Source organism: Mobula birostris, chromosome 23 (genome assembly GCF_030028105.1).
Source record: "Mobula birostris isolate sMobBir1 chromosome 23, sMobBir1.hap1, whole genome shotgun sequence".
NCBI lineage: Eukaryota > Metazoa > Chordata > Chondrichthyes > Myliobatiformes > Myliobatidae > Mobula > Mobula birostris.
This window is the reverse complement of record NC_092392.1, coordinates 7918988-7933168: the sequence shown is the minus strand read 5'-3', so window position 1 is coordinate 7933168 and position 14181 is coordinate 7918988. Positions and strand designations below refer to the sequence as shown.

Below are 14181 nucleotides of genomic sequence, written 5' to 3'. Positions count from 1 at the left end.
GTCTGGAAATTGTCAATAGGTCAAGAGAGAATGAGGCGTTTAAAGAAATTAGGGGCAACAGAAATTTCTGATGATTAAACATAAAGGAAAAGATGAGTAGCTGTGTTAATACAGGATGAGATTGGTGTCATTATATAAAATTATTCAGTCCAGGCTGCCTATAGCCCTTCTAACAGTGGCTGCACTGCAGGACATAACATAAACTAAGAAATAATGAGGCTTACAAAACAAAAGGAATTCAATAATCGTGGATGAATTTATATACATAGGTTGCACAAAGCAAACTGGCAATGGTACTCTTCAGTTGGCTTCATGGAGCACATTCAGGACAGTAAACTGTGGAACCAATTAAGGAACAGGCTGTTTTATATTTGGTCATGTGTGATGTGACTGAATTAATGAGATGATGTCGTGCAGAGTGATCATAACATAATACTATTTCACATTCTGCTGATTCTTAACCTTAATTCAAGGCAAAGAATTACCAATGGATAAAAACAAACTTGACTGAAGTTAGTTGGGAAACAGGCTCAAAGATAAAACAACAGATAAGCATTGACAGGTACTTAAGGGATCATTTCATTCTTCTTATTACAAAAAAGTTGAATTAATTATAAAAAATAAGCAGGAAAAATATTAAAAACATGAAGACTTTTTAGAAGCTTTGAAAAACAAAATAGTTGCTTAACAAAATTTTGGTTCTTTAAATAGCAGAGACTCTGATGTTTTGCATCTGGCTTCATGGAAGAATTTTCTGAAACCTTTTCAATAATGTGGAAGGTAACGAGCAAAAAGGGAGGATAGATCTTAAAATAATTATTATCAATAATTGAAAAAGTATTAAGCAAACTTCAGGGACCAAAGACTGAGAAGTCCCTCTGACTGCATATTAGGATTTTCAGGTAAGTGTCTGCAGATACGTGTTGATTATGATCTTTGAAATTTCCCTAGATGCTGGAAAAATCCAAGGAGATTGGAAAATCATAAATGTAACAATACTTTTCAAGAAATGTGAGAGGCAGAAAGCAGGAAACTCTAGGCTAGCTACCAACTATTAGCACTGAAATGTAGCAGGTTGTCATCTAGAAAATCAGGGTACAATTATGCAGCATGAACACAGTTTTATGTAAATACAATGGTGTTTGAAAAAATTATTTGAACTCTTTGAAGACGTAACTGGCAGAGTGAATAAAGGGGAATCAACAGCACTAGAGTATTTGAAAGCCATGAATATATTTCAGAAAGTGCCACTAAAAAGGTTACTACACTCTCAATGTCAGTAAGATGAAAGAGCTGATTTTGGATTTCAGCAAGGGTAAGACAAAGGAGCACATACCAATCCTCTTCGAGGGATCAGAAGTGGAGAGAGTGAGTACCTTCAAGTTCCTGGGTGTCAAGATCTCTGAGGATCTAACCTGGTCCCAACATATTGATGCAGTTATAAAGAAGGCAAGACAGCAGCTATACTTTATTAGGAGTTTGAAGAGATTTGGCATGTCAACAAAGACACTCAAAAATTTCTATAGTTGTACCATGGAGAGTATACTGACAGGCTGCATCACTGCACAAGACCGAAAAAAGCTACAGAAGTTTGTAAATCTAGTCAGCTCCACCTTGGGCACTAGCCCGGGACGCCTTTAGGGAGTGGTGTCTCAGAAAGTCAGCGTCCATCATTAAGGACCTCCAGCACCCAGGGCATGCCCTTTTCTCACTGTTACCATCAGGTAGGAGATACAGAAGCCTGAAAGCACACACTCAGCAATTCAGGAACAGTTTCTTCCCCTCTGCCATCCGATTCCTAAATGGACATTGAAGCTTTGGACACTACCTCACTTTTTAAAAAATATATAGTACTTCTGTTTTTTTTGCACATTTAAAAAAATCTATTCAATATACATAATTGATTTACTTGTTTATTTATTATGTTTTATTTTATTTATTATTTTTTCTCTCTCTCTGCTAGATTATGTATTGCATTGAACTGCTGCTGCAAAGTTAACAAATTTCACATCACATGCCGGTGATAATAAACCTGATTCTGATTCTGAAGAGCAGAGTTCAGAAGTTAGGTAATCTATTAGTACAAACTGAAAATGATTGAATAACAGGAAATACAATGTGAATAAGCAGGTCATTTTCAAGCTGGTAAACTGCAACTAGTGCCACAGAGATCAGTGTTGTGCCATTTAACAACTTGAATGAAGGGGCAAAGTACATTATATGTAACACGGCTGACAATACAAAAGCAGACAGGAAAGCTAATAGTAAGGATACTGAGTCTGCAAGATGGTGCAGATCAGTGACTGGGCAAAGATTTGGCAAATGGAATATACATGGGGAAAAGTGAGATTATCCACCTGCAGGGAAAACAGAAAAGTAAAATTGTTTCATTGGAACAAGATTACAGAATGCTGCTGAATAGAATGATCTGGGTCTCTACAGAGACATTCAGAGGAAGTTAGCACACAGGTACAACAAGTGCCTATGAAAACAAATCAGAAGAATGATTGAATATGAAGTATGGAAGTTTTGCTGAGTGAACTCACAACTAGACCTCAGTGCAGTTTTGATTCCTCTGCTTAAGAAGAGATAGAGCTGCACTACAAACAGTTCAGAACAGGTTCTCTTGGCTGATTCCTCAGTTGGAGCTTACGGAACATGGCAGGATAGATGGTGAAGGGTATGTTTTCCTCATGGGAGAATGCAGAACCAGAGAGTGATGAGGGCTTGCTTTGCCACTCTCAGAGGATCACAAATCTTTAGAAATCTCAACTCTAGAGATCTGAGGCTGATTCACTGAAAGTATGTAAAGCTGAGAAAGACAGATTTCTGGAACATAGGGGAATTGAGGCTTATAAGGATTGGGAAGAATGTGAAATTGAGGCCAAGATCAAAGCAGCCATGATATTACTGAATAGTGGCAAAAGGCTCAGGGGGTCTGTATGACTTACATCTGCTCCTCTTTCATATACTGGCATAAATGAAGGCTCAGACCAAATGGGCTGATTCCCTCTGCTCTAAGTTCTGTTCTCTTCACAGTTTGATTTCTCATCTGTGCTAAGTTAGCTATCTCATTTAGGGCAACGCGAAGGATAAAGTAATTCATTTGGAGTTCAAAACTAGAAGCAAAATGGTGTAGAAAATGAGATAGTGAAGAAGTCATGATACTGCAACACAGGAGCGTGGGGGAAGGACCAAACATAGTTGCATTGCTCTTCACAAACAGCTTGTAGATGCTTGGTGATTATTCTCAATTGGCACACGGATAAAGAAAATCACAGTTCATACAAGTCAGAGGGCCACGTTCAAGCTCCAATCAGTGATCTGAGTACAAAAATCTAGGCTAACACGCTAGTAGAACACTGAGAAGTGCAGTCTTTCAGATGAAATATTAATTTAAAGCCCAGTCTGCAGGTGGATGTAAAAAATATACTGGCATTAGGGAGTTGAGCCTGCTTCAAGTCAAGTCACTTTTTATTGTCATTTCAGCCATAACTGCTGGTACAGTACACAGTAAGAATGAGACAACGTTTTTCAGGACCATGGTGCTACATGAAACAATACAAAAACTACACTGAGCTACGTGAAAACAAAACAAAAACTACAGTAGACTACAGACTTACCAGGACTGCATAAAGTCATGACCAATATGCATCTCTTAGTCAAGATCTGTAAGATAATTATCTGACCATTGTCAAACTACTATGAGAGAGAGCTTACTATATATAAATTGGCTGTTGTGTCTCCTACATTAGAATTGCAAACTCACCATGGAAATACTTTACTGAGTGTTAACTACTTTGGTTCGTCTGTAAATTATAAAATATGATTCACAAATCAAAACCTTTCTTGTTCTGAGGCAGAGTATCACCATTATTTATGAATTATAGCTCAGCAACTGCAGGCAAGGAAGAGAGACTAAATTAACCAAAAAGGGCATGCTCTTCATGAAAAGGATGTTGAGAACATATTTAAAATGCCATGCAAAAATAAATTACGTCCTACACATCTGATAAGCTGTCTACAAAATGACTTTGTTTTTTTTTCTTTTTCTACAACTCCATTCCAAATTGATCATTCCTTGTTAACAAATGCTAACAGCAATGTTTTAAGTTCATTTTCTTATAAAGACCAGAGTCTGAGGAGCTCACCCTGATATATTGTGGCACTGATGCAAGATGCATTTCAGTTTAATGTAAAATGTTGTATAGTCTTTAAAACGGCACATACTCTATAAAGAGCATTTTTCTATTTTATTGGGATTTACAGAGAAGAAGGTCAGCACATTCCTTTCAAAAAATGCACAACCAAAAATATGAATTTGGAACGTGAAAGCGATTGCACATCACACTAGAGCAGACAGACTGAGGCAAATTCCAAAGAGCATCCTTTATACTAATACAAACTGACTGTTAATAGCAATTTTTGTTCCCCAAACAGGCACTAAAGGATGCTCTCCACAAGATTTACTGTTTGCAATAACCTGGCTTACCTTACACCCATTTCTAATTACTCAGCACAGTAGTGATAAACACAAATATTTCTGTTCCTTCATTGACTGGATGTTAAAGGCAACCTACTACCATAACTCACCCAGAGCATGGAACTTCAACCAATCTCAGGCAGCATCAGATTCTATAGTACTCATATAATATCCCTCATAGTGCGGAAACTGACTTCCTGCTTCAATAGAAAGCGAGGGCAAGGTTCAGTAGACAATGGATTTGTGCTGAGTGGTGATGAAAATTGTAAACAGAATTAACAAGACCTATAAAGGAGCATTGCCATGCATTCTGAACATTTTAAAACCTAATCAGACTGGACAAATCACGCCCTACTGAAGCGTGCAATTGGATTTGGGGTGGCAGGGTCCCGCTTTGGCAGGAGACGCATACTAAAGGCTCAGAGCTGTGAAGGTTTGTTCAGTTTGCTTTGTAATCCATAACGTTTTACTTAAAATGTATTTTTTGTCATGCTTGAATTGAAGATTTATCACATTATCCTTGGGTATCACAAAAGCAATTCATGTATGACAGAAAAGATTTCCAGGATAAGATGCCTTTGGCTCTGCCACCATCACTATTCCTGCAGCCACCTCACCCACACTTAAACATTTCATGCCAGAGGACTATTCTTCAGACTGAAACGTTAATTGTTTTTCTTTCCACAACTGCTGACAGACTTGCTGAGTGTTTCTACCATTTTCTGTTTTGATTTCAGACTGCCAGCACCTGCTGTTATCCTGATTTTCATGAGAATGGTGGAGCTCAAGCTTTTTGGAGTAATTTATGTTTTAATTTTCCTTCTCCACAGGCAACAACCAAATCATGAAGAGCCAAGATTAGGCAACTGCCCTAGATTAAACTGATGTATGTTCCTCAGCATGACATAGCACAATGGAGCGTCACCAAAGAAAAATTACATCTGCACCATCTGAATTTCTATTAAATTGCTGAGTGGACTTAATGTGCAATACAGAACTGCTTTAGCCAGAGTGCCACTTTGCTTTATTGGTTCATAATCACTGCCTTACTTAGATCCGTTTGCTCACATCAAATACTAATAAGAAAAGTTTACTAGTTTAAAGGTTGTTGCTTGCTGCTTCTACTGCCTTGGTTGATGAACCCTGCTCATGGACTGTTTGTCCCACTCCTATCAAGGAAGAGGACATGCAACATCTACGCCAGGACCACCAGACTCAAGAACTTACCCAAAGTCATCACAGAGTAATCAACATCTCCACCCACCACAACCCCTACCACCATCATTTCCTCTCAGATTCATCGTATGTACAGATACTCCCATACCTAGCATCATTTTATATACGTACAGTCAGTCCAAGTATATAAGTTAATTTTATGTATTTATGTTTATTGGGTTTTTTTTAATGCTTATTGCTTTTTTAATGCTGCAACAGATCTGGATTAAGTCATTTTCTTCTCCTTTACACTCGTGTAACGATGAATGACAATACACAATCTGAATCTTGAAATGCTTTTTGTCCACTTCTATTAATTGTAATAAGCTGGGTTCAAGAAGGTGATCAAAAGCCACAAAGTGCTGTACAATGACTCCCACTAAAAATGCATACGTACATGTTCTCCAGAAGTGATGACTGGTGACATTCACCATCTTAATTAAAATCAAGTACCAGCACTGAAGGAATTACACAGGAGCAACAGCATTATCTTCATGGGAATAATGGGAAAAGCTTTCTTTCTCCTCATACCTCCCAACACTCCTTTGAAGATCAAGGCTTTTGGCTCAATGGCAAGTTTTGAACTCCAACTTGGGTTGGACTGTGTAATTGTTATTTTCCTTATAGTTTAATTTTATTATGCTTGTTGTATCTTTATATAATTACCTAAATATACTTACAATTGTTCAGTGTGTTTTTTAGTGGTTGCAGTTGTGGGGATCACATTATTTGAATAGGGGCTATCTTCAGAATCAGAATCAGGTTTATTATCACTGGCATGGGTCATGAAATTCGTCAACTTAGCAGATACACATAATATAGAAGAAAATAAATAAATAGATCAATTACAGTGTATATATATTGAATAGATTAAAAATCATGCAAAAACAGAAATAATATATATTTTAAAAGTGAAGTAGTGTTCATGGGTTCAATGTTCATTTAGGAATCATCTTATTGGCTAACTTAAGTAATGGAGTTTGGATGGAATGTCTTCAGCAATCTGGCATAAGAGGATCAGACCATGTTGGTTCTTTCTAAGGTTTAAAGTACATTTATTATCAAAGTATGTATGCTTTATACAACCTTGAGATTTGTCTCCTTCCAAGCACCCATGAAACAAAGAAACTCAATATAACCCATTAAAAACAAAAGATTATCAAACACACAATATGCAGAGAGAGAGAGAGAGAGAGAGAGAGAGAGAGAGAGAGAAAGAAACAAATCGAGCTAACAAATAAGCAAGCAAACAGCATTTACAACTGAAGTTCACAACACCAGGCATCATTGTAGCCGATTCAGAAGGCCTCAGTCCAGTATAGTCCCTGCAGTGCTGCGAGTTAAACCGGCCTGTCTCTTGCCTCAAACCCCAACACTCGACCGTTTCAACCTGGCCCGCATTTAAGTCGATCAAACTTCAGACCATTCCACGCCATGTGAAGTTGCCTCCAAGTCTGCTCCAGCAACCCAGCCTGGATATGCTGCAACTGTCCTGCTCCAGCGAGACTCCAGTTACACCACAAAAATGCCAGATTGTACTTGCGATTCTCCTCAACTTCGACAGGAAGCCACAGGCCACCATTTGTAGCGGTTGTTTACCAGAAAAAGTGTGAATAACAAAGCATTTAGTTGCTTTTCTTGTTTTATTGACCAGCAAGTAGCACCATCTTAAACCGAAAGTCTCTTTGTCTTTGTATCCTTTGTTCTTCTCCCTTTGCCATTAGGTAATTTGCCTTTTGCTCTTTCTCTCTTTCCTTTTTCTGTTATTTCATTCTTGGAATGCTTAATAGAAGTTTTATGCCTCGTTCTTAACTTCAGAAGAAACTCTGATCAAAAACGCCACAATCCAACAAAATCTCTCCCAATCAGGAAGCTAGAACTTCAAAAATGCATTCCAAGTTGACTGTTCAACAAAATTGGGATGTGAGAATAATCTTAATCAACAGAGCATTAGATGCAAACTGGTTTTGGGTTGAACCTACGGTCTTATTTTTTTAAAAGGCCATAGCATATGCTGGTTGATATCCTAAACTTATCTGAGTGGTAAACGGCTTACAACTGTTACACCAAAGAGATTCACAGCCCACCTGTAGTATCTGCCTCTTGCATTATGCAGTAACAGAACGGTGTTACCAATCATGACAAGATACAACAAATTACAAGTAAATCACAACCTCAATCAAGAAGCAAATAAACCCTCTACTAATAGAAATCCCCCCCCCCACAAAAAAATTGCTCCCTTTCCTTCTCCCAATAAATATTGGTTTCTGAGACTGGGTACTAGTATTCACACTTTTACTATCAGAGTCAATGGACTTTTATCTTGCATTTACAGGTAACTTTCTCCCTATATCTCTCAGTGACATTACCTGTGTTGAAAGTGTATCTTCAGCACTTTTTGAGAGCTAACCCTGACATGAAGGGCTGACCAAACACTCCAGCTCCCTCATAATGATGATAATAACGGCATAAACAGACTTTCTCCAGACATTCATCTCAAATCATTTAGTATCACAATTATAACCATATAACCATATAACAATTACAGCAGGGAAACAGGCCATCTCAGCCCTTCTAGTCTGTGCCGAACTCTTACTCTCACCTAGTCCCACCGACCTGCACTCAGCCCATAACCTTCCATTCCTTTCCTGTCCATATAGCTATCCAATTTAACATTAATAGACAACATCGAACCTGCCTCAACCACTTCTGCTGGGAGCTCATTCCACACAGCTACCACTCTCTGAGTAAAGAAGTTCCCCCTCATGTTACCCCTAAGCTTTTGCCCTTTAACTCTCAACTCATGTCCTCTTGTTTGAATCTCCCCCACTCTCAATGGAAAAAGCCTATCCACATCAACTCTATCTATCCCCCCCATAATTTTAAATACCTCTATCAAGTCCCCCCTCAACCTTCTACGCTCCAAGGAATAAAGACACAACTTGTTCAACCTTTCTCTGTAACTTAGGAGATGAAACCCAGGTAACGTTCTAGTAAATATTCTCCGTACTCTCAGAGAAGATTAGTGAGGAGGAATGAATGAAAAAGGGAACAGCAAAGGGAGCAATCTCTGCAGAAAGCAGAGGGGGGTTAAAGATGTTTAGTGATAGGATCTCTTTGGAGATGGTGGAAGTTGCAGTGGATAATGTATTGGATGCGGAGGCTGATGGGATGGTAGGTAAGGACAAGAGGAACACCACTATTAAGGCAGTGGAAGATGGGGTGAGCGTAGATGTACATGAAATGCGGGTGAGGGCAGCATCAATAGTGGAGGGAGGGAAATCCCTTCTTTAAAGGATAAGTATATTTCTTTAACAACAGGAATTCTGCAGATGCTGGAAATTCAAACAACACACATCAAAGTTGCTGGTGAACGCAGCAGGCCAGGCAGCATCTTTAGGAAGAGGTGCAGTCGACGTTTCCTAAAGATGCTGCCTGGCCTGCTGCGTTCACCAGCAACTTTGAAGGATATTTCTTTGATGCCTTGCAATGGAACAGTGTCAAAATTGTTGTTATGATGCATCTAATGTGGTAGTGTAGTGGGTAGTGCTTGGGCTCTCACTTTTAGCTTCCACCAGAAATGGAGACAGAGAGATTAAGAAAGGGGAGGAAGGTGTCAGAAATGGACCAAGTGAATTTAAGGGCAGGGTGGAAGTTGGAGGCAAAGTTGATTAAATTGATGAGCTCAGCATGGGTGCATAAATTAGGGCCAATGAAGTCATCAATGTGGCGGAGGAAGAGTTGGGGAGCATTACTGGGGATGGCTTGGAACATGGACTGTTCTACGTAGCCAAAGAAGAGGCAGGCATAGCTGGGGCTCAAGCGAGTGCCCATGTTAGAAGAAAAATGAGAGGAACTGAAGAAAAAAATGTTCAAGATGAGGATCAGCTCTGCCAGATGGAAGAGGTAGTGGTGGTGGGGATTGGTTGGTCCTTTTGGCAAGAAAGAAGCAGAGAGTTTTGAGTCCTTCTTGATGAGGGAATAGAAGTGCATAGGGACTGAACAGTATGTACTTCCAGTTTGGTGCCCGGTAAGCCCTGTATCCACCCACTGTTCCTTTTTGTACTACTATGGTGTGGGGAGCAGGGATTTAGATTCTTAGACCACTGGGATCTGTTTTGGGGTAAGGATGAATTGTACAAAAGGGACGGGTTGCACCTTAACAGACGGGGGACCAGCGTTCTGGCAGGCAGGTTTGCCACTGCTACACGAATGTGTTTAAACTAAGTAGTGGGGGGGAGGGGATGAACTGGAAATATAAGAATGGAGTTAAAGGGAAAGAGAGAGTAAGAAAATTAAGAAAGGCAACAGAATTAATGGGGCAGAAAGCTCAGGAAAGGATCGGAGAGTATGGCCAAGTGCAATAGGAATCGATGTGAAAGGTGAGGGGAATAATGGATTAAAAGTATTATAAATGAATGCACGAAGTATAAGAAATAAAGTGGATGAGCTTGAGGCTCAGTTGGAAATTGGCAAGTATCATATTGTAGGAATAACAGAGACATGGCTGCAAGAGGACCAGGGCTGGGAAATGAATATTTAAGGGTATGCGTCCTATCGAGAGGACAGACAGGTGGGCTACAGACCCCCAAACAGTAGCCTGGATATAGGGTGCAATTTGAATCGAGTTGAAATTGACATGTCGCAAAGGTAATGCTATGGTTGTTATGGGGGATTTCAACATGCAGGTAGACTGGGAAAATCAGGTTGGTACTGGACCCCAAGAAAGGGAGTTTGTGGAGTGCCTCAGAGATCGATTCTTAGAGCAGCTTGTACTGGAGCCTACCAGGGAGAAGGCAATTCTGGATTTAGTGTTGTGTAATGAACTGGATTTGATAAGGGAACTCGAGGTAAAGGAGCCATTAGGAGGTAGTGTCCATAATATGATAAATTTTAATCTACAATTTGAGAGGGAGAAGGGAAAATTGGAAGTGTCAGTATTAAAGTTGAACAAAGGGGACTATGGACACTTGAGGGAGGAGCTGGCCAAAGTTGACTGGAAAGATACCCTAGCAGGGATGACAGTGGAACAACAGTGGCAGGTATTTCTGGGAATAATACAGAAGATGCAGGATCAGTTCATTCCAAAGAGGAAGAAAGATTCTAAGCGGAGTAAGGGGCGACCATGGCTGACAAGGGAAGTCAAGGACAGTATAAAAATAAAAGAGAAGAAGCATAACATAGCAAAGATGAGTGGGAACCCAGAGGATTGGGAAACTTTTAAAGAGCAACAGAAGATAACTAAAAAGGCAATAAGGGGAGAAAAGATGAGGTATGAAGGTAAGTTAGCCAAGAATATAAAGAGGATAGTGAAAGCTTCTTTAGGTATGTGAAGAGGAAAAAATTAGTTAAGACCAAAGTTGGGCCCTTGAAGACAGAAACGGACAGAAACGGGTGAATTTATTATGGGGAACAAAGAAATAGCAGATGAGTTGAACAGGTACTTTGGATCTGTCTTCATAAGGAAGACACAATCTCCCAGATGTCATTGTGGCCAGAGGACCTAGGGTAACGGAGGAACTGAAGGAAATTCACATTAGGCAGAAAATAGTGTTGGATAGACTGATGGGACCGAAGGCTGATAAATCCCCAGGACCTGATGGTCTGCATCCCAGGGTACTTAAGGAGGTGACTCTAGAAATCGTGGCCGCATTGGTAATCATTTTCCAATGTTCTATAGATTCAGGATCAGTTCCTGTGGATTGGAGGGTAGCTAATGTTATCCCACTTTTTAAGAAAGGAGGGAGAGAGAAAACAGGGAATTATAGACCAGTTAGCCTGACATCAGTGGTGGGGAAGATGCTGGAGTCAATTATAGAAGATGAAATAGCGGCACATTTGGACAGCAGTAACAGGATCGGTCCGAGTCAGCATAGATTTACGAAGGGGAAATCATGCTTGACTAATCATCTGGAATTTTTTGAGGATGTAACTATGAAAATGGACAAGGGAGAGCCAGTGGATGTAGTGTACCTGGACTTTCAGAAAGCCTTTGATAAGATCCCACATAGGAGATTAGTGGGCAAAATTGGAGCACATGGTATTGGGGGTAGGGTACTGACATGGATAGAAAATTGGTTGGCAGACGGGAAACAAACAGTAGGGATTAACGGGTCTGTTTCAGAATGGCAGGCAGTGACTAGTGGGGTACCACAAGGCTCAGTGTTGGGACCGCAGCTATTTACAATATACATAATGATTTAGATGAAGGGTTTAAAAGTAACATTAATAAATTTGCCGATGACACAAAGCTGGGTGGAAGTGTGAAATGTGAGATGTTGTGAGATGTTATGAGAATGCAGGGTGACTTGGACAGGTTGGGTGAGTGGGCAGATGCATGGCAGATGCAGTTTAAAGTGGATAAATGTGAGGTTGTCCACTTTGGTGGCAAGAACAGGAAGGCAGATTACTATCTGAATGGTGTCAAGTTAGGAAAAGGGGAAGTACAACGAGATCTAGGTGTCCTTGTTCATCAGTCACTGAAAGTAATCATGCAGGTACAGCAGGTAGTGAAGAAAGTTAAAGGCATGTTGGCCTTCATAACAAGGGGAGTTGAGTATAGGAGCAAAGAGGTCCTTCTGCAGTTGTACAAGGCCCTGGTGAGAGCCCACCTGGAGTATTGTGTGCAGTTATGGTCTCCAAATTTGAGGAAGGACATTCTTGCTATTGAGGGAGTGCAGCGTAGGTTCACCAGGTTAATTCCTGGGATGGCAGGACTGTCATATGTTGAAAGATTGGAGCAACTGGGCTTGTATACACTGGAATTTAGAAGGATGAGAGGGGATCTGATTGAAACACATAAGATCATTAAGGGATTGGACACGCTAGAGGCAGGAAACATGTTCCTAATGCTGAGGGAGTCCAGAACCAGAGGCCACAGTTTAAGAATAAAGAGTAGGCCATTTAGAACAGAGTTGAGGAAAAACTTTTTCACCCAGAGAGTTGTGATCTGTGGAATGCTCTGCCTCAGAAGGCAGTGGAGGCCAATTCTCTGGATGCTTTCGAGAAAGAGTTAGATAGAGCTCTTAGAGATAGTGGAGTCAAGGGATATAGGGAAAAGGCAGGAACTGGATACTGATTATGGATGGTCAGCCATGATCACAGTGAATGGCGGTGCTGGCTCGAAGGGCCGAATGGCCTACTCCTGCATCTATTGTCTATATGTGGAACACATAAAGTAAGTTTCAAACATTTAGTTTTGTACAATGACATAGAATCTTAAAAATTTACAATATTATTCAGCCCATTGTGTCAATGCTGGCCAAAAATAAGATGTTATTGTGGCTTGCTCCAGAAGTATTCAGGTTATGGCACATCAAGTGTTCATCCAAATACTTTTAAAATGTGATGACAACTTCTGCATCTACTACCCTTGTGACCCTCCACAAAGTGAGAAATTTTTTCTCAAGTCTTCTCTAATGCTTCTTCCAATTACCTTAGAGACACCTCTTTCAGCAGAAGTTGAACCACACTGTTCACCTGTAATGATTTATTTTATATACAGAATTAATCCTCAACGGATTTTGTTCAAATACATCACCAACACAGTCAATGTTAAATTCAATTAAGTTAGGCAGTCATATAACCTTCACTTGCCAAATCCATGCAGTCCACTCTGGATCAACCTGAACACTATTATACTGTTCCTCAGAATTGATTTGGTTTACACGTACACCACTTACACTCAGTCAACTAATTTGCAGGTACTCAGCTGATTGCTTTTCCCCTTTTAAAAATATATCAGTTTTGCAGTCTTCCAGTTCATCGGCACAATGCCAGTAATTAGAGGATTGCAAAATAAAGATCAAAGCCTCTGATATCTTTTCCCTCCTTTGCTTAAGAGACTGCAATAGATTTCATCTGAGTTTGGGGACTGATCCACTGTTAAAGATGTTGAAATCATTACAATCATGGGCATCACTTCACACTATTCCTCCTTAAATAGTAGTGTTTATGTTATCCCCACTCTCTTGCATCTTTCAATTCATTCAGATGAACTGAAGAAAGCTCAAAGCAGTGAATTCGAAATACTCTAGAACAATTTTCACATTGCATTAAAAATAACAAGTGCTTTGGTTCAAGTTAACAAAATGTACAATCAGTTCTACTTCAGCGCTGAATGTGTAATTCTTGGGGTAGTGCAACTGATTTCATTGTCCCTGAGCATGGTAGGATTTTAAAAACCTCAGCCAGATTTAAACCTGTGGTTAGATGATAATTGGAGTGGGATTGGGTGGAACATTTACGCAGTTGAAAAAAAATCTTATATACCATTTGAATAATTCACTGTGGATCTCTTTGCTGGAAACTCCAGTAAGGTCATCATGTAAGGGGCAGGATTTGTCTCAACACTGGCACTATGACCGTCTGGACATATAGAACACAATGTCAAAGAACACCCATCTAAACTCCAAATACGGCCAATCACCCTCAGGTAGAAATTTGGTCAAAACCACACACAATCAAAAATAGCACATTCATTC

General features: G+C 39.9%; 1 protein-coding gene across 1 annotated transcript in view; it reads right to left on the bottom strand.

Annotated features, from left to right (window-relative positions):
* snd1 (staphylococcal nuclease and tudor domain containing 1) overlaps positions 1 to 14181 on the bottom strand; it is a 919733-nt gene that overhangs the window by 20875 nt on the left and 884677 nt on the right. The gene's annotated exons all lie outside the window — the stretch shown is intronic.